Raw genomic sequence first — 19849 nt, 5'->3', positions numbered from 1 at the left:
CCCGAATGCTGCCAAGGAGTTTGTCCCAAGGAATATTGGGGGATGAAATCCAGAGGATATTTGGCAGAATGAATTTTGCTCGCTACTGTGAAATTTGTCAGCCTAGATCCTTCTTTGGTGATCTCTCAAAGAAAGCTGTTTACCAAAATTTAATTGCAATTTTTAATAAGATCCTGGAGAGCATTACAGCGTGGACTTGTGTCTGCTCATCCTTCCTTGTGTTCGAAATACTTTTTCATGCCTCTGTTCCTTCACCTATGGACTTCCATGTCATTATCAGCCACTTCCCTTTTCTAATAAATCTTTGATTATGCCATCTCCCTCACTTGAACCCACTGAGGGAGTGTGAGAAGAAAACCAGCATTCTAGTACCTATGATGAACCAAGTCTTATGCTAGCTAATTCACATACGTCTCATTTGGGTGTGCAGAATCAAGTCTAATTCATCTTTATAGACTTGCTCAGTACACTGCATGGTCCTGCAGCCACTAGCCAAACACAAATTGTTCTTTGTTCTTTCAACTTGGATACACTTTGTTACGTGTATACATATGTACATCTTAAAAATTATATATTAATCGATTTGGCGCCATAGGCAAAGTCTGAAACTAACAGACTATTGATATAATGCAAAAGACACAGTGAAGGTACTAAATGGAAATTAGGACGCAGATGCCTGAAAGCTCCCTAGGGAAATGCTGTAAACAACGTTGAGAAACTCAGAAGTTAGGGAGGTAGATAAGGATGCCACAGGCAGAGGAACAAACCTGAGTGGGTGAGGGCACTTCTTTAGGATGATTTAGCTCAGAATCTACTTCGGGAGGAAATACTTGGGGGAAAAAGCAGAAACAGAAGAAAGCAAATCAACTCAATCCAATGCATCTGTGGTGGTGCAGTGGTTAAGAGCTTGGCTGATAACCAAAAAGGTCAGCAGTTGGAATACACCAGCCACTCTTTGGAAACTTAATGGGGCAGTTCTACTTTGTCCTATAGGGTTGCTAGGAGTCGGAATCGACCTGTCAGCAACTTTTTTTTTTTTTTTTTTAAGATCATTCTGGTTGTACCTATAGGGAATTAGTTACATCTCACCATAAAACTTAGACTCAACTCATATTGTAATCGTTCCTTCTGGTTAAATTCACTAACCCCAGAAGACTACCTAATTATTCAGGTTTTGATTTATGCATTTAGTCTTGACTTTCCAAGCCCTTAGACCACTGATGGGCATTTCTGCCCTTGGTTTATTGTCTTCCACCTTTAGGCTCACTTTTGACTCCCTTTCTGGCATTTTCACTCTCTCCATTGATGGGCAAAACACTTTGCATTGTGGCTCTGGGTCTGTCTTCTGTCACTGAATTGATTTCCTCCCTTGGACTCTCCATCTCTCCCTCTTCTAACCACTTTTCTTCATTAATTACTCTCTTGTTCCCATTAATCTTTATCCCTTTCCTCTCCAGGCTTTCCATATTACAACAAAAATAAACAAACAAAAAAAATGGCTACCACCCCTATGTCTTCTTACGTTCATAGGCAACCATCTTGCAGAATGGTCTATATTCCCTACCTCCAATTCCACACCTCTGTCTGGGTGGGTCTTATCCTCAGCCTTCTTGCAGCCTGGCTTCTTCCCTAATGCTCCAATGAAATTCCTCTCCCCACGCTCACCAATTACCTAATTGCCAAACAAAATGCATGAGTTTTCAATCCTTATATTGCTTCACATCTTCACAGCATTTGACAAGCTAGTACCTTCTCATTTTTTAAATTCACTCCTATATTTTTTTCCATGTACTGCTGTCCCTTGATTTTCCTCATATTATTCTTGATCCACCTTCCTGGTTTTCGCTATGGAGTGCTTTAGCTATATGTTGCCTTCTTAAACATTTCTGTTCCACAAAGTTCCATCTCTGGGATCTCTTCATTTGATCCTCTCTCCTTGAGAAACCCCATTTGCTCTCGTGGTTTCAATTACCACTCACACACTGACCAGTCACATCTGTTCCTTCAGGGCAGACTGTTTTCTTGAGGTCCAGAGAGTACTATGAATTGCTTTGTCATGTTCTTCCTCTGTTCAAACTTATTTCTCCACTTATATATCAGATATCTTTGTTAATTACACCTCTATTCACTCTTTTGCTCAAGACAGAAATTTTAGAAAGATTCTTAACTTTTCCTTCTACCCCAATCCCCACAGTAAGGCTATCACCAAGCCCTGCCATTTCCCTAAAAAGCTCTCAATTCCATCTACTCTTTTCCATTCTTATCATTTCTCTCCTGGATTACTGCAGAATGATTCTTAATATGGTTTCCTACTTCTTAGTCTTGCTTTCTTCTTGTCATTTGTCCTTGCTTGTGCCCAAATTTCCACTTTAGAAATTAAATCTGAAACCCCTTAATGACATCCTATTGCTCCCAGGATAAAGTTTAAATACTGTCACGTGGCCTTCAATGCCCTTCTAATCTATCCCTGCCTTCCTTTCATGCTGTGGTGGCTGTTTATTGCCACCACATATCTTGGTTCCTCAGCAGCTGTCTAGCTAACAACCACATTTGCCATGACGGTAGGCATGACCGTGTGATGAGTTTGTGCCACACTTGCTTAAAAGGAAATGTTTTCCCCAGACTTCTTCACTTTCTTATTCCCTGAAGCTGGAATGCAAACATGGCAGTGGCCCATCCTCAAACATGCAGAGGCAGAGGAACAAGATGGCTCCCAAATGGCCTCATGGAGCAAAACTACCTGCCAACCTAGCTCAGCCAGTTGTGTGAGAGAAAAATAAAAACAAATCTATCTTATTTCAGCTGTTGTATTTTGGAGTTTCTTTATAACTGTACCATAGCCTTTGAAAAAAAAGTTGCCATTGAATAGGCTCCGACTCATGGCAATCCCATGCATGTTAGAGTAAAACTGTGCTCCATAGGGTCTTCATTGGCTGATTTTTCAGAAGTAGTTTGCCATGCCTTTTTCCCAAGGTACCTCTGTGTGGACTCAAACCTCCAATCTTTTGGTTAGCAGTCAAGCATATCAACCATTTGCACTATCCAGGGACTCCACTCTAGCCTTTATCTAACTTGTAAACCTGGCTGTCCCTCATGCCATTGTTGCCCTCTTTTCCAAGTGGGTCCTATATTCTAACTATCAGGGAAGCTGCATTCTTCAAATGCTCCACACTGTTTCACCCTTTCACATTTACACACATGTTGTTCCCTCTGTCTAGAGTCCCTCGCATTTTTCTCTGCATGAACAACCCCTATTCGCTCCTTAGGGCTCTAGTCACACATTGGCTCCTATTTGAATCCTTCCCTAACATGCTCCTCTCTGTACACTTTATCACAAGGTTCTGTAATCACTGATTTACCTGTGTGTCTTCCCTCTGACTGTGAGCATCTTCATGGTAGGGCTAACTTTCATCTATGGCATATAGTTGGGTCTCAACAAATGTGTGTTCAACAAAAGCAATGAGTCATTAAGTCGGAATCAACTCAATGGCAGTGGGTTTTGGTTTTCATAGAAGCTTGTGATAGTCCAAGTTTCCCTAGAGGAAGTTTGTGTGTATCTATGAATATACGTACATATGTCTAGGATTCAGCCATCTTAACAAAAATATAAGAAGCCAAAATAGCCAGAGGCTGGGAATATAGGCAATGTCTTTAGAATGTGCTGAGGAACCATGCTAGGGCTAGAGGTTCAAGTGCCAAGTCTAAGATTCAGATGAAAGGGAGAAACTAGAAGGGGCAGGGATGGGGGTAACCAAGACATTATTGTGGTAAACAGACTAATAGCTTCCTAAAGATGGCTATGTCCTAATCACCAGAATCTATGGATGTGTAAGGTTACCTGGCAAAGGAGAATTAAGGTTGCAGATAGAATTAAAGTCACTCATCAGTTGAATCAGTTGACCTTAAAATAAGTTATCCTGGTGTCTTAGTTGTCTAGTGCTGCTATAACAGAAATACTCCAGTGGATAGCTTTAACAAACAGAAATTTATTCTCTCACAGGCTATAAGGCTAGGAGTCCGAATTCAGGGTGCCAGCTCCAGAGGAAGGCTTTCTCTCTCTGTTGGCTCTGGGAGAAAGTCCTTGTCAACAGTCTACCTCTGGGTCTAGGAGTTTCTCAGTGCAGGTACCCCAGGTCCAGAGGACACACTCCACTCCTGGCACTGTCTTCTTGGTGGTAGGAGGTCCCTCATCTCTCTGCTCCATTCCCTGTTTTATATCTCAAAAGAGATTGACTCAGGATACAATCTAGTTTTGTAGATTGAGACCTGCCACATTAACATAACTGCCTTTAATCCTGCCTCATTAAGACCGTAGTGGTTAGGATTTGCAACACAGGTAATTACTTCAGATCACAAAATGGAGGACAACCACACAATACTGAGAATCATGGCCTAGCCAAGTTGACACACATTTTTGGGGGACACAATTCAATTCATAACACCTAGATTGTCCAGGTGGGCTCAATGTAATTACAAACATTCTTACAAGTGGAAGAGGAAGTCTAAAGAGGGAGAAGAAGAAACAGCAGTGTGACAGCCTTTTGTTGCTGGCTTTGAAAATGGATGGGGGCCTCCAGAAGGGAACATGGCCCTGTTGACAGCTTGATTTTAGCCCAGTGAGATCCATTTCAGACTTCTGACTTCCAGAACTGTAAGCTGACAAAGTTGTGGTATTCTAAGCCAGTAAATTTTTGATAATTTGTTATAGCAGTACAATATCAATACATTCACAAGTTCTTAGTGAAAGATCATTTGGGGCAGAGCACAGACCAGACATTTCTAATGGTGTGATCAACAAGCATTTATTACTCACAGGATAAACAGGACAGGGACAGTTAGGGATGGATACCCAATAAACAAGATAAGTATGTGCTTAGGGCATCAACAAAACAGGAACACCTGTCGTACAAATCAAAGACCTATAGATACCAAGTGGACAGGACACAAGGAAAAGCGAACACCCCAGTGGAATGGAATTAGCAGGGCGCTAAATAAAACTGATACCAGCTCAAATGTGTGAGAGTGTGTCGCCAGAAAATTAAGTTCACATAGGGTCACAAGGGCACCCACAAGCAAGGTTTTTTTAAGCTATGAGGCCCTTTATGGAGTGAATTGTGTCCCTGGAATAAACGTGTGTCAACTTGGCTAGTCCATGACTTCAAGTACTATGTGATTGTCCACCATTTTGTCATCTGATGTGATTTTCCTCTTTTGTAAATTCTGCCTCTGTGATGTTAATGAGGTGATTTAGCAGCAGTTATGTTAATGAGGCAGGGCTCAATCTACATAATTAGGTTGTGTTTTAAGCCAATCTCTTTTGAGACATGAAAGAGAGAAGCGAGCAGAGAGACATGAGGAACTCCTACCACTGAGAAAGCAGCACCGGGAGCAGAGTGAGTCATTTGGACCCAGAGTTCCTGTGCTGAGAAACTCCTAGACCCAGGGGAAGATTGACGACAAGGACCTTCTCCCAGAACCAACAGAGAGAGAAAGCCTTGCCCTGGAGCTGGTGCTCTGAATTCAGACTTCTAGCCTCCTAGATTGTGAGCAAATAAATTTCTGTTTGTTGAGGCCATCCACTTGTGGTATTTCTGTTACAGTAGCACTAGATAACTAAGACAAGGCCCCTACAGCTTCAATATCTTTATTGACATCTGTCTTCTACGGTTCCCTCCCACGTAATTGAAACTCCTTATCTCAACGTGTCTCTTGGGAGTATACCATTTCTTTCTAATAAACAAGAGGTAAGGGTGGGCTATCGAGTTTACTTCTTGCCGTATTCACTCAATATGCAGTTCAATCCAGCATAAGTAGTTACTGGGCAAGGACAGATTATACTAATAGATAACAGGTCTCTGATCTGTTTTGGGAGAACTGCTTTGTACGTCCACCTCTGTTGATACAGCACCTCCAGCCAAGAGAGCCAGCAATGCTCTTTGCCATGATACAAACACAAGGGTATGCTCTTGCCAATGTCCTGATAAACAATCAGTGGGAACTCCGGTCCCAGATGACACGCAAAAGTGAGGGAACTCGAATAAGTCAACTATTGCAATGAATCCAATCAAGTTACTTTTTAACTGTACAGCATTTACATAAAGGTTATGTCCTAAGTTTTGTAAATAATAATATTTATAACTTTAACTTTAAAAATATGTTTGGCATACATAAGAGTGAAATCTAGCATATGTTTAATATAATACTAACATGGGTAATAATGTAATATAATACTAACATATGTCCAAAAAATACTGGAAATGTTAGTATTTAACACAAAACGTTTCAACTTATGTATCGAGTGAGTTTCATTTTTTATCATCTGTTGCACATGACACAGTACTTGATATTACTCTATAAAAAAAAAAAATAGTAAATGAACTATTAGGCACATTAAGAGGAAGCAAAATTCAGTAATTATTTTATAGGGCAAAATATGTTTCCATTTTGCAATAATGAGTGTGTACCCTGTTTATCAGTTTATATTTTATAAGAATATTTACGTATCTCCATGTAAGAAAATTGAACAATTCCTCAAGGAAATAAATGAATATTTAGATAATAGAAATTATATAAATGTATTTTATTTTCCATTTCCCTTCACACCGACTTTCTTTTAAGAAATTGGTTGATATTGTTATGACTCAAAAAACAAATTTGCTCACTGAGAAGAGGTGCTAATGTTACATCAATTATGTACGTATCTCTGGACATGGGAGTTGAACAATTTCACAAAGAAATAACATGTCCATTTTATAAATTTTGTATATGGTAACAATTATATTTTCCTTTTCATTTCAGGGCAAGGACAGATTATACTAATAGATAACAGGTCTCTGATCTGTTTTCAGACCTATCAGTATAGCCTCATATTCAATTTTCATCAACCACATAAGAATGCTCCAGGGGCACTATAATAACAGGACTCGTGACATATTTGGTCCTGTCCTGCGCAAAACCAACCAAAACGCATCTTGACATTGAGCTTGTATTTGCACCATGCTCTTTCTTATTGCTCTTGCCCTTTTTGGGTATCAGCAGCAGTCCAATGAACTATGAAGACACAGCATCAAAGGATGGAAAGTGAGCGTGCAAGTTTTTAAGTATTATTTCAAGACAAATAACACTGGTGAAGATCTACAAAGGACCTGCCAACAAACATTGTACAACAAACAAATGAAATTCTTTCTGACTGCCTTGTAAGTACTATTTCTTTAGACTGTCTCGGACCTGCAGGACAAAGTTACATGTTCCAAGCCAGATTTTTTTACTTACTAACTTTCAAATATAAATTTTTGTGTTAATGTCCAAGTTCAAATGTAAATTTTATTTTATAAATTTTACTTGTTTTATAAAGTCTTTTTTATCCATGATTCAAATTTATTTGCTACAGGAGAACCAAAAAAAGTGACATAATTTTATACCCAGGTAGAATGAAACAGCAACAACTAAGGGGAGTGCAAAACCAAAACCTACCAGAAGATAAGAAGAAAAGGAGTTGTGAATCCCTAAAGCCAATTCAAAATTAACTTCCTTTTTAAAACGTACATGAATCAGAAGAGACTTCTTCCGTTCAACCCTGGAGTTTAATGGGTGCAAATCATTTCACTAGTACAGCTGGTGCTGAAATTAGTAATAGCAATACCAATATAACAAAATTTGTTCCAAATTCTGAATCCATTACTTGCTGTAGTTAAAAAATTAATAATGGTGTAGAAAGTGAAATATTTTAGAACCTGAAATTGTCACATCTGCAGACCCCATAAATGAAAGAAATACAGATCTGCTTTGTGGAATAATTTTCTTCTAATGATGTATTGGATTGAAAGAGGGCCAAGTGATTGTCAGCATCACATTGGACCACTTGAAACTTTGTGTCAAAAATTTCAGGGTGGTAAACAAGTTTCTGTAGACAGAATATATTTCTAGGGTGCAAAGCTAATGGTGAAAATTATGAGAGTGAGTGACTACTGTTTTCTCCACCAGTCAGCTCTGTATATTGTTTTGTTTGCAAACTATTCAGTCCTAAATCATTTAATTCTCTATTTGCTATGGGTGAATTTAGCAATTGGCACAACTTCAATGTGATTGATAAAAGTGAAAACAGTTCAATTCACAGAGATTGTATGTTGCCATATTTTAAATTGAAGATATGTTTTTGGCTTAACTCATGAACTGAAAACACAAATTAATGAAGAACATCAGTATTGCAAAGCCATTTTACAATGTGTTGCGGCTGTCATTATAACAACCGCTGAACATACACTATCTTTTCGGGGAAGAAATGAAGTGTTTGGGTCCCCACAAAATGAAAATTTGGGGGGTTTACTTGAACTCATTGCTCAGTTTGATCCATTTTTAGCAGGTCATGTCTTAAAATATAACACAGGAAAGGGCAACCTATCATATATTTTCAAAATAATGTGAAGAATTAATAACCTTAATAAGTGATAAAGTTTGATCAACTATTTTCAGTAAAATAAGTTTACCTCAATATTTCAGTTTGTCTATAGGTTCCACTTCTGATCTTTCTCGTACAGACCAACTAAGTATTGTTTTATGATACGTATCTCCAACAGATGGAAAAACTGTGGAGTGATTTTTCACATCTACTAGATTAAAAAGTCATACCACTGAAGAAATTGCAGATCAAGTACTTCACTATTTATGTGAAGTTTATAGAGTGATTTTTCTAAGTGCAGAGGCCAGTCCTATGACAACATTGCCAATATGTCAAATACTTGGAACAGAAAATTTTAGAATGGAATGAATATGCCATTTTCATACCATGTGCTGCGTATTCACTTAACTTGTAGGATGTAGTACAGTAGTTTGTTATCCGGAAGCAGTTGATGTTTTTCTACTGTTCAGTCACTCTACACATTTTTTGCTGCCTTTACTTACCAATGAGCAGTTCTTAAAATGTATTTAGGTAGTGTCTGAGCATTAATATGTCTTTCTAATACATGTTGGGAAGCACATGCTGTAGCAACGAATGCAATCCTGGAATCGTACACTCAGATTCTAGATGCCTTAGAAAACATTGCTGAGGATGAGACACAAAAAAAGAAATACCAAAAAAGAAGCTGAAAATATCACCAACAAAATGCAAATGCTTGAGTATGTATTTATGTTGGTTATATGGTTAAGAGCTCAGCTGCTAACCAAAAGGTTGGCAGTTCAAATCCACCAGCAACTTCTTGGAAATCCTATAGGGCAGTTCTACTCTGTCCTATAGGGTTGCTATGAGTCAGAATCGACTTGACGGCAATGAGTTTTTTGTTGTTGTTATACGGAATAATATATTGTAGCACTTTCATCAGATGAGTCAAGCTCTCCAAAATTCAGAAGAAAATTTAAAGACATGCACAGATCTCTACCAATCATTAACAAGGTATTTACATAATTTAAGAGAAAATTTTGAAAACACAACAAAACAAATACCGCCAAATACTGATTACCAAGCAGCTCACTATCACAGAAGCATTAGAAAGAAACAAGTAAATGACAAAAGTGCTCCAGAAGTACTGAGAGCCAGAAATCAATTTTGCATAACCACGTACTACAGCATCATTGGCACACTTGAATCTTGGATAAAGAGAAGGGCAGAAGTGTATGAAGTTCTTTCAAATAGCTTTTCCTTCTAAAACAATGTGGTTACACCTGATGCAGAATGCATGAAGGCAACCAAGAAATTTGTGCAGGCTTATTCTGATGACTTAAATGCAAACCTTTACAGAGAGGTGTGACAATTTAATTCTTACATGACAACTAAGTTTACAGACTCAGAAAAGACAAATTTACTCGCATGGGCATGTATGATTCCATAATAGAAGATAAAAAAAAATCGTATTTCCCCATGTTGAAATTGCTTTATGAATATTCTGCTAAAATGGCATACTCCACTTTTCCTTCAGTCACCAATATTACACTCAAAGTTAAAAAGAAGTTACAGGGGCCAAGATGGCGGACTAGGTGGACGCTACCGCGGATCCCTCTTGCAACAAAGACTCGGAAAAACAAGTGAATCAATCACATACATAACAATCTACAAACTCTGAACAACAAGCACAGACTTAGAGACGGAAAATGAACAAATACAGGCAGACAGCGACCGTTTTCAGAACTAGGAGCCAGCGTACCAGGCAGGTGACCTTCGGAGCCCGATCTGGGGCAGAGCCCAGGGGGGCAGACGGCACAGACAAGGGGCCCAGCCCTACCCCCCCGAACCCATCCCGGGAGAGAGTCTAGCTGGTTGGCGTGGGCGGTGTATTGGTGCGGGCGGCGTAGCAGCGCAGCCAGAGGGAGAAGCACCCGGGAGGCAGTGACTGATCTTGGAGCGGGGAGAGCAGAGTCCCAGGCGGGGAGCCGTCCGGCCGGGAGTTTGGCAAGAAGCGGGCGGGGCACGAGCGGGGGGGGGGGGAGTCAGCTATATTTCACTAAAGCGACCCCGGGGTGGGGCCCACACATTCGTGCAGGGGGACGCCCACCCAGTTCGCGCGTGTGGTGTGACGCACCAGAGGGAGAAGTCCCCGGGAGGAAGTGACTGGTCTTGGAGCGGGGAGAGCAGCGTCCCAGCCGGGGAGCCGTCCCGCTGGGATTTTGGCAAAAGCGGGTGGGGCATGAGCGCGGGGTCCAATTATATTCCCCTGAATTGACCCAGGGGGCTGGCCCACCTGGTCATGCGGGTGACGCCCACCCAGTTCACGCGAGCAGTGCCAAGCACCGGAGGGAGAAGTCCCCGGGAGGAAGTGACAGGTCTCAGAGTGGGGAGAGTAGCGTCCCAACCGGGGAGCCGTCCCGCCCGGATTTTGGCGGACGGGGGCAGAGCGTGAACACGGTGATCAGCTCTATATTCTGTGGTGCTACACTCCTAGCTCTCTGATCCCTCCCCCACCCTCCCCAGGCGGCTCCATTAACATCCGAATACCTGAAGCCAGAGGGAGAATTCAGATAGGTATTTGACTGCATTTTTTTTAGCTGATTACCTGGAAAATCTAGTTTCCCAGTGATGGCTCGAAGACAGCAGTCCATATCAAACCACATACAGAAAGAGACCATGACAGCTTCTCCAACCCCCCAAACAAAAGAATCAAAATCTTTCCCAAATGAAGATACAATCCTGGAATTATCAGATACAGAATATAAAAAACTAATTTACAGAATGCTTAAAGATATCACAAATTAAATTAGGATAACTGCAGAAAAAGCCAAGGAACACACTAATAAAACTGTTGAAGAACTCAAAAAGATTATTCAAGAACATAGTGGAAAAATTAATAAGTTGCAAGAATCCATAGAGAGACAGCATGTAGAAATCCAAAAGATTAACAATAAAATTACAGAATTAGACAACGCAATAGAAAGTCAGAGGAGCAGACTCGAGCAATTAGAATGTAGACTGGGACTTCTGGAGGACCAGGGAATCAACACCACCATAGCTGAAAAAAAATCAGATAAAAGAATTTAAAAAAATGAAGAAACCCTAAGAATCGTGTGGGACTCTATCAAGAAGAATAACTTGCGAGTGATTGGAGTCCCAGAACAGGGAGGGGGGACAGAAAACACAGAGAAAATAGTTGAAGAACTCCTGACACAAAACTTCCCTGACATCATGAAAGACGAAAGGATATCTATCCAAGATGCTCATCGAACCCCATTTAAGATTGATCCAAAAAGAAAAACACCAAGACATATTATCATCAAACTCACCAAAACCAAAGACAAACAGAAAATTTTAAAAGCAGCCAGGGAAAAAAGAAAGGTTTCCTTCAAGGGAGAATCAATAAGAATAAGTTCAGACTACTTAGCAGAAACCATGCAGGCAAGAAGGGAATGGGACGATGTATACAGAGCACTGAACGAGAAAAACTGCCAACCAAGGATCATATATCCAGCAAAACTCTCTCTGAAATATGAAGGAGAAATTAAGATATTTACAGATAAACACAAGTTTAGAGAATTTGCAAAAACTAAAACAAGACTGCAAGAAATGCTAAAGGAGATTGTTTGGCCTGATGACCAATACTATCAGGTACCAGCACAATACAAGGTCACAAAACAGACCGACCTGATATCAACGCAACTCAAATAGGGAAAGCACAAAAACAAACAAATTAAGACTAATTCTAAAAAATAAATAAATAAACAAAATAATACACATAACAGGAAATCATGGAAATCAATAGATAAACGATCACAATAATCAAAAAGAGGGACTAAATATAGGAGGCATTGAACTGCCAGATGGAGAGTGATACAAGGCGATACAGAAGGATACAAGTTAGGTTTTTACTTAGAGAAATAGGGGTAAATAATAAGGTAACCACAAAAAGGAATATCAATTCCATAACTCAAGAAAAAAGCCAAGAAAAACGTAACGACTCAACAAACACAAAGTTAAACATTATGAAAATGAGGATCTCACAAGCTACTAAGAAAAAGTCTCAGCACAAAAAAGCATGTGGAAAAATGAAATGGCCAACAACACACATGAAAAGGCATCAAAATGACAGCACTAAAAACTTATTTATCTATAATTACACTGAATGTAAATGGACTAAATGCACCAATAAAGAGACAGAGAGTCACGGACTGGATAAAGAAACACGATCCATCTATATGCTGCCTACAAGAGACACACCTTAGACTTAGAGACACAAACAAACAAAAACTCAAAGGATGGAAAAAAATATTTCAAGCAAACAATAAGCAAAAAAGAAGAGGAGTAGCATGATTAATTTCTGACAAAATAGACTTTAGACTTAAATCCGCCACAAAGGACAAAGAAGGACACTGTATAATGATAAAAGGGACAATTGATCAGGAATACATAACCATATTAAATATTTGCGCACCCAATGACAGGGCTGCAAGATACATAAATCAAATTTTAACAGAATTGAAAAGTGAGATAGACACCTCCACATTTATAGTAGGAGACTTCAACACACCACTTTCGGAGAAGGACAGGACATCCAGTAAGAAGCTCAATAGAGACACGGAAGACCTACTTACAACAATCAACCAACTTGACCTCATTGACTTATACAGAACTCTCCACCCAACTGCTGCAAAATATACTTTTTTTTCTAGTGCACATGGAACATTCTCTAGAATAGACCACATACCAGGTCATAAAACAAATCTTTGCAGAATCAAAAACATTGAAATATTACAAAGCATCTTCTCAGACCACAAGGCAATGAAGCTAGAAATCAACAACAGAAAAACGAGGGAAAAGAAATCAGATACTTGGAAAATGAACAATACCCTGCTGAAAAAAGACTGGGTTATAGAAGACATCAAGGAGGGAATAAGGAAATTCTTAGAAAGCAACGAGAATGAAAATACTTCCTATCAAAACCTCTGGGACACAGCAAAAGCAGTGCTCAGAGGCCAATTTATATCGATAAATGCACACATACAAAAAGAAGAAAGAGACAAAATCAGAGAACTGTCCCGACAACTTGAACAAATAGAAAGTGAGCAACCAAAGAATCCATCAGGCACCAGAAGAAAACAAATAATAAAAATTAGAGCTGAACTAAATGAATTAGAGAACAGAAAAACAATTGAAGGAATTAACAAAGCCAAAAGCTGGTTCTTTGAAAAAATTAACAAAATTGATAAACCATTGGCTAGACTGACTAAAGAAATACAGGAAAGGAAACAAATAACCCGAATAAGAAACGAGAAGGACCACATCACAACAGAGCCAAATGAAATTAAAAGAATCATTTCAGATTACTACGTAAAATTGTACTCTAACAAATTTGAAAACCTAGAAGAAATGGATAAATTCTTGGAACAATACTACCTACCTAAACTAACACATTCAGAAGTAGAACAACTAAATAGACCCATAACAAAAAAAGAGATTGAAACGGTAATCAAAAAACTTCCAACAAAAAAAAGTCCTGGCCCAGACGGCTTCACTGCAGAGTTCTACCAAACCTTCAGGGAAGACTTAACACCATTACTATTGAAGGTATTTCAAAGCATAGAAAAAGACGGAATACTACCCAACTCATTCTATGAAGCTACCATCTCCCTGATACCAAAACCAGGTAAAGACATTACAAAAAAAAGAAAATTTTAGACCTATATCCCTCATGAACATAGATGCAAAAATCCTCAACAAAATTCTAGCCAATAGAATCCAACAACACATCAAAAAAATAATTCATCCTCATCAAGTGGGATTTATACCAGGTATGCAAGGCTGGTTTAATATCAGAAAAACCATTAATGTAATCCATCACATAAATAAAACAAAAGATAAAAACCACATGATCTTATCAATAGATGCAGAAAAGGCATTTGACAAAGTTCAACACCCATTTATGATAAAAACTCTTACCAAAATACGAATTGAAGGAAAATTCCTCAACATAATAAAGGGCATCTATGCAAAGCCAACAGCCAATATCACTCTAAATGGAGAGAACCCGAAAGCATTTCCCTTGAGAACGGGAACCAGACAAGGATGCCCTTTATCACCGCTCTTATTCAACATCGTACTTGAAGTCCTAGCCAGGGCAATTAGGCTAGACAAAGAAATAAAGGGTATCCAGATTGGTAAGGAGGAAGTAAAGCTATCACTATTTGCAGATGACATGATCGTATACATGGAAAACCCTAAGGAATCCTCCAGAAAACTACTGAAACTAATAGAAGAGTTTGGCAGAGTCTCAGGTTATAAAATAAACATACAAAAATCACTTGGATTCCTCTACATCAACAAAAAGAACACCGAAGAGGAAATAACCAAATCAATACCATTCACAGTAGCCCCCAAGAAGATAAAATACTTAGGAATAAATCTTACCAAGGATGTAAAAGACCTATACAAAGAAAACTATAAAACTCTGCTACAAGAAATTCAAAAGGACATACTTAAGTGGAAAAACATACCCTGCTCATGGATAGGAAGACTTAACATAGTAAAAATGTCTATTCTACCAAAAGCCATCTATACATATAACGTACTTCCAATCCAAATACCGATGTCATATTTTAAGGGGATAGAGAAACAAATCACTAATTTCATATGGAAGGGAAAGAATCCCCGGATAAGCAAAGCATTACTGAAAAAGAAGAAGAAAGTGGGAGGCCTCACTCTACCTGATTTCAGAACCTATTATACAGCTACAGTAGTCAAAACAGCCTGGTACTGGTACAACAACAGGCACATAGACCAATGGAACAGAATTGAGAACCCAGACAGAAATCCATCCACGTATGAGCAGCTGATATTTGACAAAGGACCAGTGTCAGTCAATTGGGGAAATGATAGTCTTTTTAACAAATGGTGCTGGCATAACTGGATATCCATTTTCAAAAGAATGAAACAGGACCCATACCTCACACCATGCACAAAAACTAACTCCAAGTGGATCAAAGACCTAAACATAAAGACTAAAACGATAAAGATCATGGAAGAAAAAATAGGATCAACCCTAGGAGCCCTAATACAGGGCATAAGCAGAATACAAAACATTACCAAAAATGATGAAGAGAAACCAGATAACTGGGAGCTCCTAAAAATCAAACACCTATGCTCATCTAAAGACTTCACCAAAAGAGTAAAAAGACCACCTACAGACTGGGAAAGAATTTTCAGCTATGACATCTCAGACCAGCGCCTGATCTCTAAAATCTACATGATTCTGTCAAAACTCAACCACAAAAAGACAAACAACCCAATCAAGAAGTGGGCAAAGGATATGAACACACATTTCACTAAAGAAGATATTCAGGCAGCCAACAGATACATGAGAAAATGCTCCCGATCATTAGCCATTAGAGAAATGCAAATTAAAACTACGATGAGATTCCATCTCACACCAACTAGACTGGCATTAATCCAAAAAACACAAAATAATAAATGTTGGAGAGGCTGCGGAGAGATTGGAACTCTTATACACTGCTGGTGGGATTGTAAAATGGTACAACCACTTTGGAAATCCATCTGGCGTTATCTTAAACAGTTAGAACTAGAACTACCATACAACCCAGAAATCCCACTCCTCGGAATATACCCTAGAGATACAAGAGCCTTCACACAAACAGATATATGCACACCCATGTTTCTTGCAGCTCTGTTTACAATAGCAAAAAGCTGGAAGCAACCAAGATGTCCGTCAATGGATGAATGGGTAAATAAATTGTGGTATATTCACACAATGGAATACTATGCATCGATAAAGAACAGTGACGAAGCTCTGAAACATTTCATAACATGGAGGAATCTGGAAGGCGTTATGCTGAGCGAAATGAGTCAGTTGCAAAAGGACAAATATTGTATAAGACCACTATTATAAGATCTTGAGAAATAGAAAAAACGGAGAAGAACACATACTTTTGTGGTTACAAAGGGGGGAGGGAGGGAGGGAGGGAGAGGGCTTTTTATTGATCAATCAGTAGATAAGAACTGCTTTGGGTGAAGGGAAAGACAACACTCAATACAAGGAAGGTCAGCCTAATTGGACTGGACTAAAAGCAAAGAGGTTTCCGGGATAAAATGAAAGCTTCAAAGGTCAGCGGAGCAGGGGCTGGGGTCTGGGGAACTTGGTTTGAGGGGAGTTCTAAGTCAACGGGCAAAATAATTCTATTATGAAGACATTCTGCATCCCACTTTGAATTGTGACGCCTGGGGTCCTAAATGCCAACAAGCGGCCATCTAAGATACATCAATTGGTCTCAACCCACCTGGAGCAAAGGTAAAGGAAGAACACCAAGGTCACACGACAACTAAGAACCCAAGAGACAGAAAGGGCCACATGAACCAGAGACCTACATTATCCTGAGACCAGAAGAACTAGTTGGTGCCCGGCCACAATCAATGTCTGCCCTGACAGGGAGCACAACAGACAACTCCTGAGGGAGCAGGAGACCAATGGGATACAGTCCCCAAATTCTCATGAAAAGACCATACCTAATGATATGAATGCGACTAGAGGAATCCCAGAGACAATGCTCCCCAGAACTTCTGATGGCACAGGACAGGAACCATCCCCGAAGACAAATCATCAGGCATGAAAAGGACTGGGCAGTGGGGGGGAAAGAGATGCTGATGAAGAGTGAGCTAATTAAATCAGGTGGACACTGGAAAAAAAAAAAAAAAAGAAGTTACATCATGGATATCTAAGACAAACATACACATACATACATATATATATATATATATATATACACGTGTATATATAATTTGAATGCATGAGTAAACAGAGGAGGGGGCACCACAGATTATCAGTGTCTAGGACCCTCGAATACTCTAATCTGGCCCTGGGGATGAGTAGAACAGGTTACATAATCATCAACCTAGGATGCCTGAAGTTATACTACCGACTAAAGGGTAGATCACATCCAAGCACTCCTCAGTACTAACTGGACAGCCATGTCTACGTGTCAAGTAGTATGTACAGAGAGCAGATAGGGGAAGGGGCGATAAAAGGGGGATAATAAAAGTGGAAGGCTTCCTGAAGTCAAAGGACATCGTTTATTACCCCTGTTCAGAGTGGGTTAGATTTACTGACTCCAGAGAACAACTCTTTCTCCTTCACCCTGCTAAGATAACAAAGTTCGGAGTTTCTTCAGAGGGCAACATCTCCCCCTAAGGCACACACTTTTACTTTATGACAGTTGTTGTTGTTGTTAGGTGGCATCAAGTCACTTCCGAATCATAGCAACCCTATGTACAATACAATGAAACACTGCCTGGTCCTGTGCCATCCTCACAATTCTTGCTATGTTTGAGCCCATTGTTGCAGCCACTGTTTATCAATCCATCTCATTGAGGGTCTTCCTATTTTTGCTGACCCTCTATTTTACCAAGCATGATGTCCTTCTCCAGGGACTGGTTCCTCCTGATCACATGTCCAAAGTACATGAGACAAAGGTCTCATCATCCTTGCTTCTAAGGAGGATTCTAGCTATACTTTTTCTAAGATAGATTTGTTCATTCTTCTGGCAGTCCATGGTATATGCAATATTCTTCACCCACACCATAATTCAAATGTATCAATCCTTCTTCGCGCTTTCTTATTCACTGTCCAGCTTTCACATGCTTATGGTGCAATTGAAGATATCATGGCTTGGGTAAAGCACAAACTTAATCCTCAAAGTGACATCTTTGCTTTTTAACACTTTAAAGAGATCTTTTGCTGCAGATTTGCTCAATGCAATACATCATTTGTTTTCTTGACTTCTGCTGTGAATCCAAGTAAAATGAAATCCTTGACAACTTCAGTATTTTCTCCATTTATCACGACATTGCTTATTGGTCCAGTTGTGAGGATTTTTGTTTTCCTTTTCTTGAGGCGCAATCCATACTGAAGGTAATCTTTGATCTTCGTCAGTGCTTCAAGTCCTCTTTGCTTTCAGCAAGCATATCGAAGGATGTTAATGAGTCTTCCTCCAATCCTGATGCTGTGTTCTTCTTCATATAATCCAGTTTCTCAAATTATTTGCTGAGCATACAGATTGAATAAGTATGGTGAAAGGATACAACCTTGACACACACTTTCCTGATTTTAAACCACACAGTATCCCCTTGTTCTGTTTGAACAATCGCCTCTTGGTCTATGTATAGGTTCCATATGAGCACAATTAAGTGCTCTGAAATTCCCGTTTTTCAGAATGGTATCCATAATTTGTTATGATCCACACAGTTGAATGCCTTTGCATAGTCAATAAAACATAGGTAGACATCTTTCTGGTATTCTCTGCTTTCAGTCAAAACCCATCTGACATCAGCAATGATATTCCTCATTCCAAGTTCTCTTCTGAATCTGGCTTGAATTTCTGGCAGTTCCCTGTTGATGCAATGCTGCAACCGTTTTTGAATTATCTTCAGCAAAATTTTACTTGCCTGATACTGTTTGATAATTTTTGCATTCTGTTGGATCACCTTTTTTTTTGGAATGGGCACAAATGTGGATCTCTTCCAGTCAGTTGGCCAAGTAGCTGGCTTCCAAATTTCTCGGCATAGAGGAGTACGCACTTCCAGCGCTGCACCCATTTGTTGAAACATCTCAGTTGGTATTCCAATCCTCGAGCTGTGTTTCTCGCCAATGCCTTTAGTTTAGCTCGGACTTCTTCCTTCACTACTTTTGGTTCTTGATCATATTTCACCTCCTGGAATGATTGAACATTAACCAATTATTTTTGGTACAGTGACTCTGTGTGTTCTTTCCATCTTCTGTTGATGCTTCCTGAGTCATTTAATATTTTTCCCTTAGATCCTTCACTATTGCAACTCGAGGCTTGAATTTTTTCTTCAGTTCTTTCGGCTTGAGAAATGTTAAGTGTGTTCTTCCCTTTTGGTTTTTTAACCCCAGGTCTTTGCACATGTCATTATAATAGTTTGTCTCCTCGAGCCACCCTTTGAAATCTTCTGTTCAGCTCTTTTACCTCATTATTTCTTCCATCCACTTTAGCTACTCTACATTCAAGAGCATGTTTCAGAGTTTCTTCTGACATCCATTTGGGTCTTTTCTTTCTTTCCTGTCTTTTTAATGAGCTTTTGCTTTCTTCATATATCTTGATATCATTCCACAACTCATCTGGTCTTCAGCTATTAGTGCCCAACGCATCAAATCTTTTCTTGAGATGGTCTCTAAATTCGGGTGGGATATATTGAAGGTCATATTTTGGCTCTCATGGACTTGTTCTAATTTTCTTTAGCTTCAACTTGAACTTGGACATGAGCAGTTGATGGTCTGTTCCACAGTCAGCCTCTTGCCTTGTTCTGACTGATGATACTGAGTTTCTCCATCGTCTGTTTCCACAGATGTAACCAGTTTGATTCCTGAGTATCCAATCTGGCAAGGTTCATTTGCATAGTCAC

The sequence above is a fragment of the Loxodonta africana genome, chromosome 8 (genome assembly GCF_030014295.1).
Source record: "Loxodonta africana isolate mLoxAfr1 chromosome 8, mLoxAfr1.hap2, whole genome shotgun sequence".
Taxonomy (NCBI): domain Eukaryota; kingdom Metazoa; phylum Chordata; class Mammalia; order Proboscidea; family Elephantidae; genus Loxodonta; species Loxodonta africana.
This window is presented reverse-complemented; position numbering follows the sequence as displayed.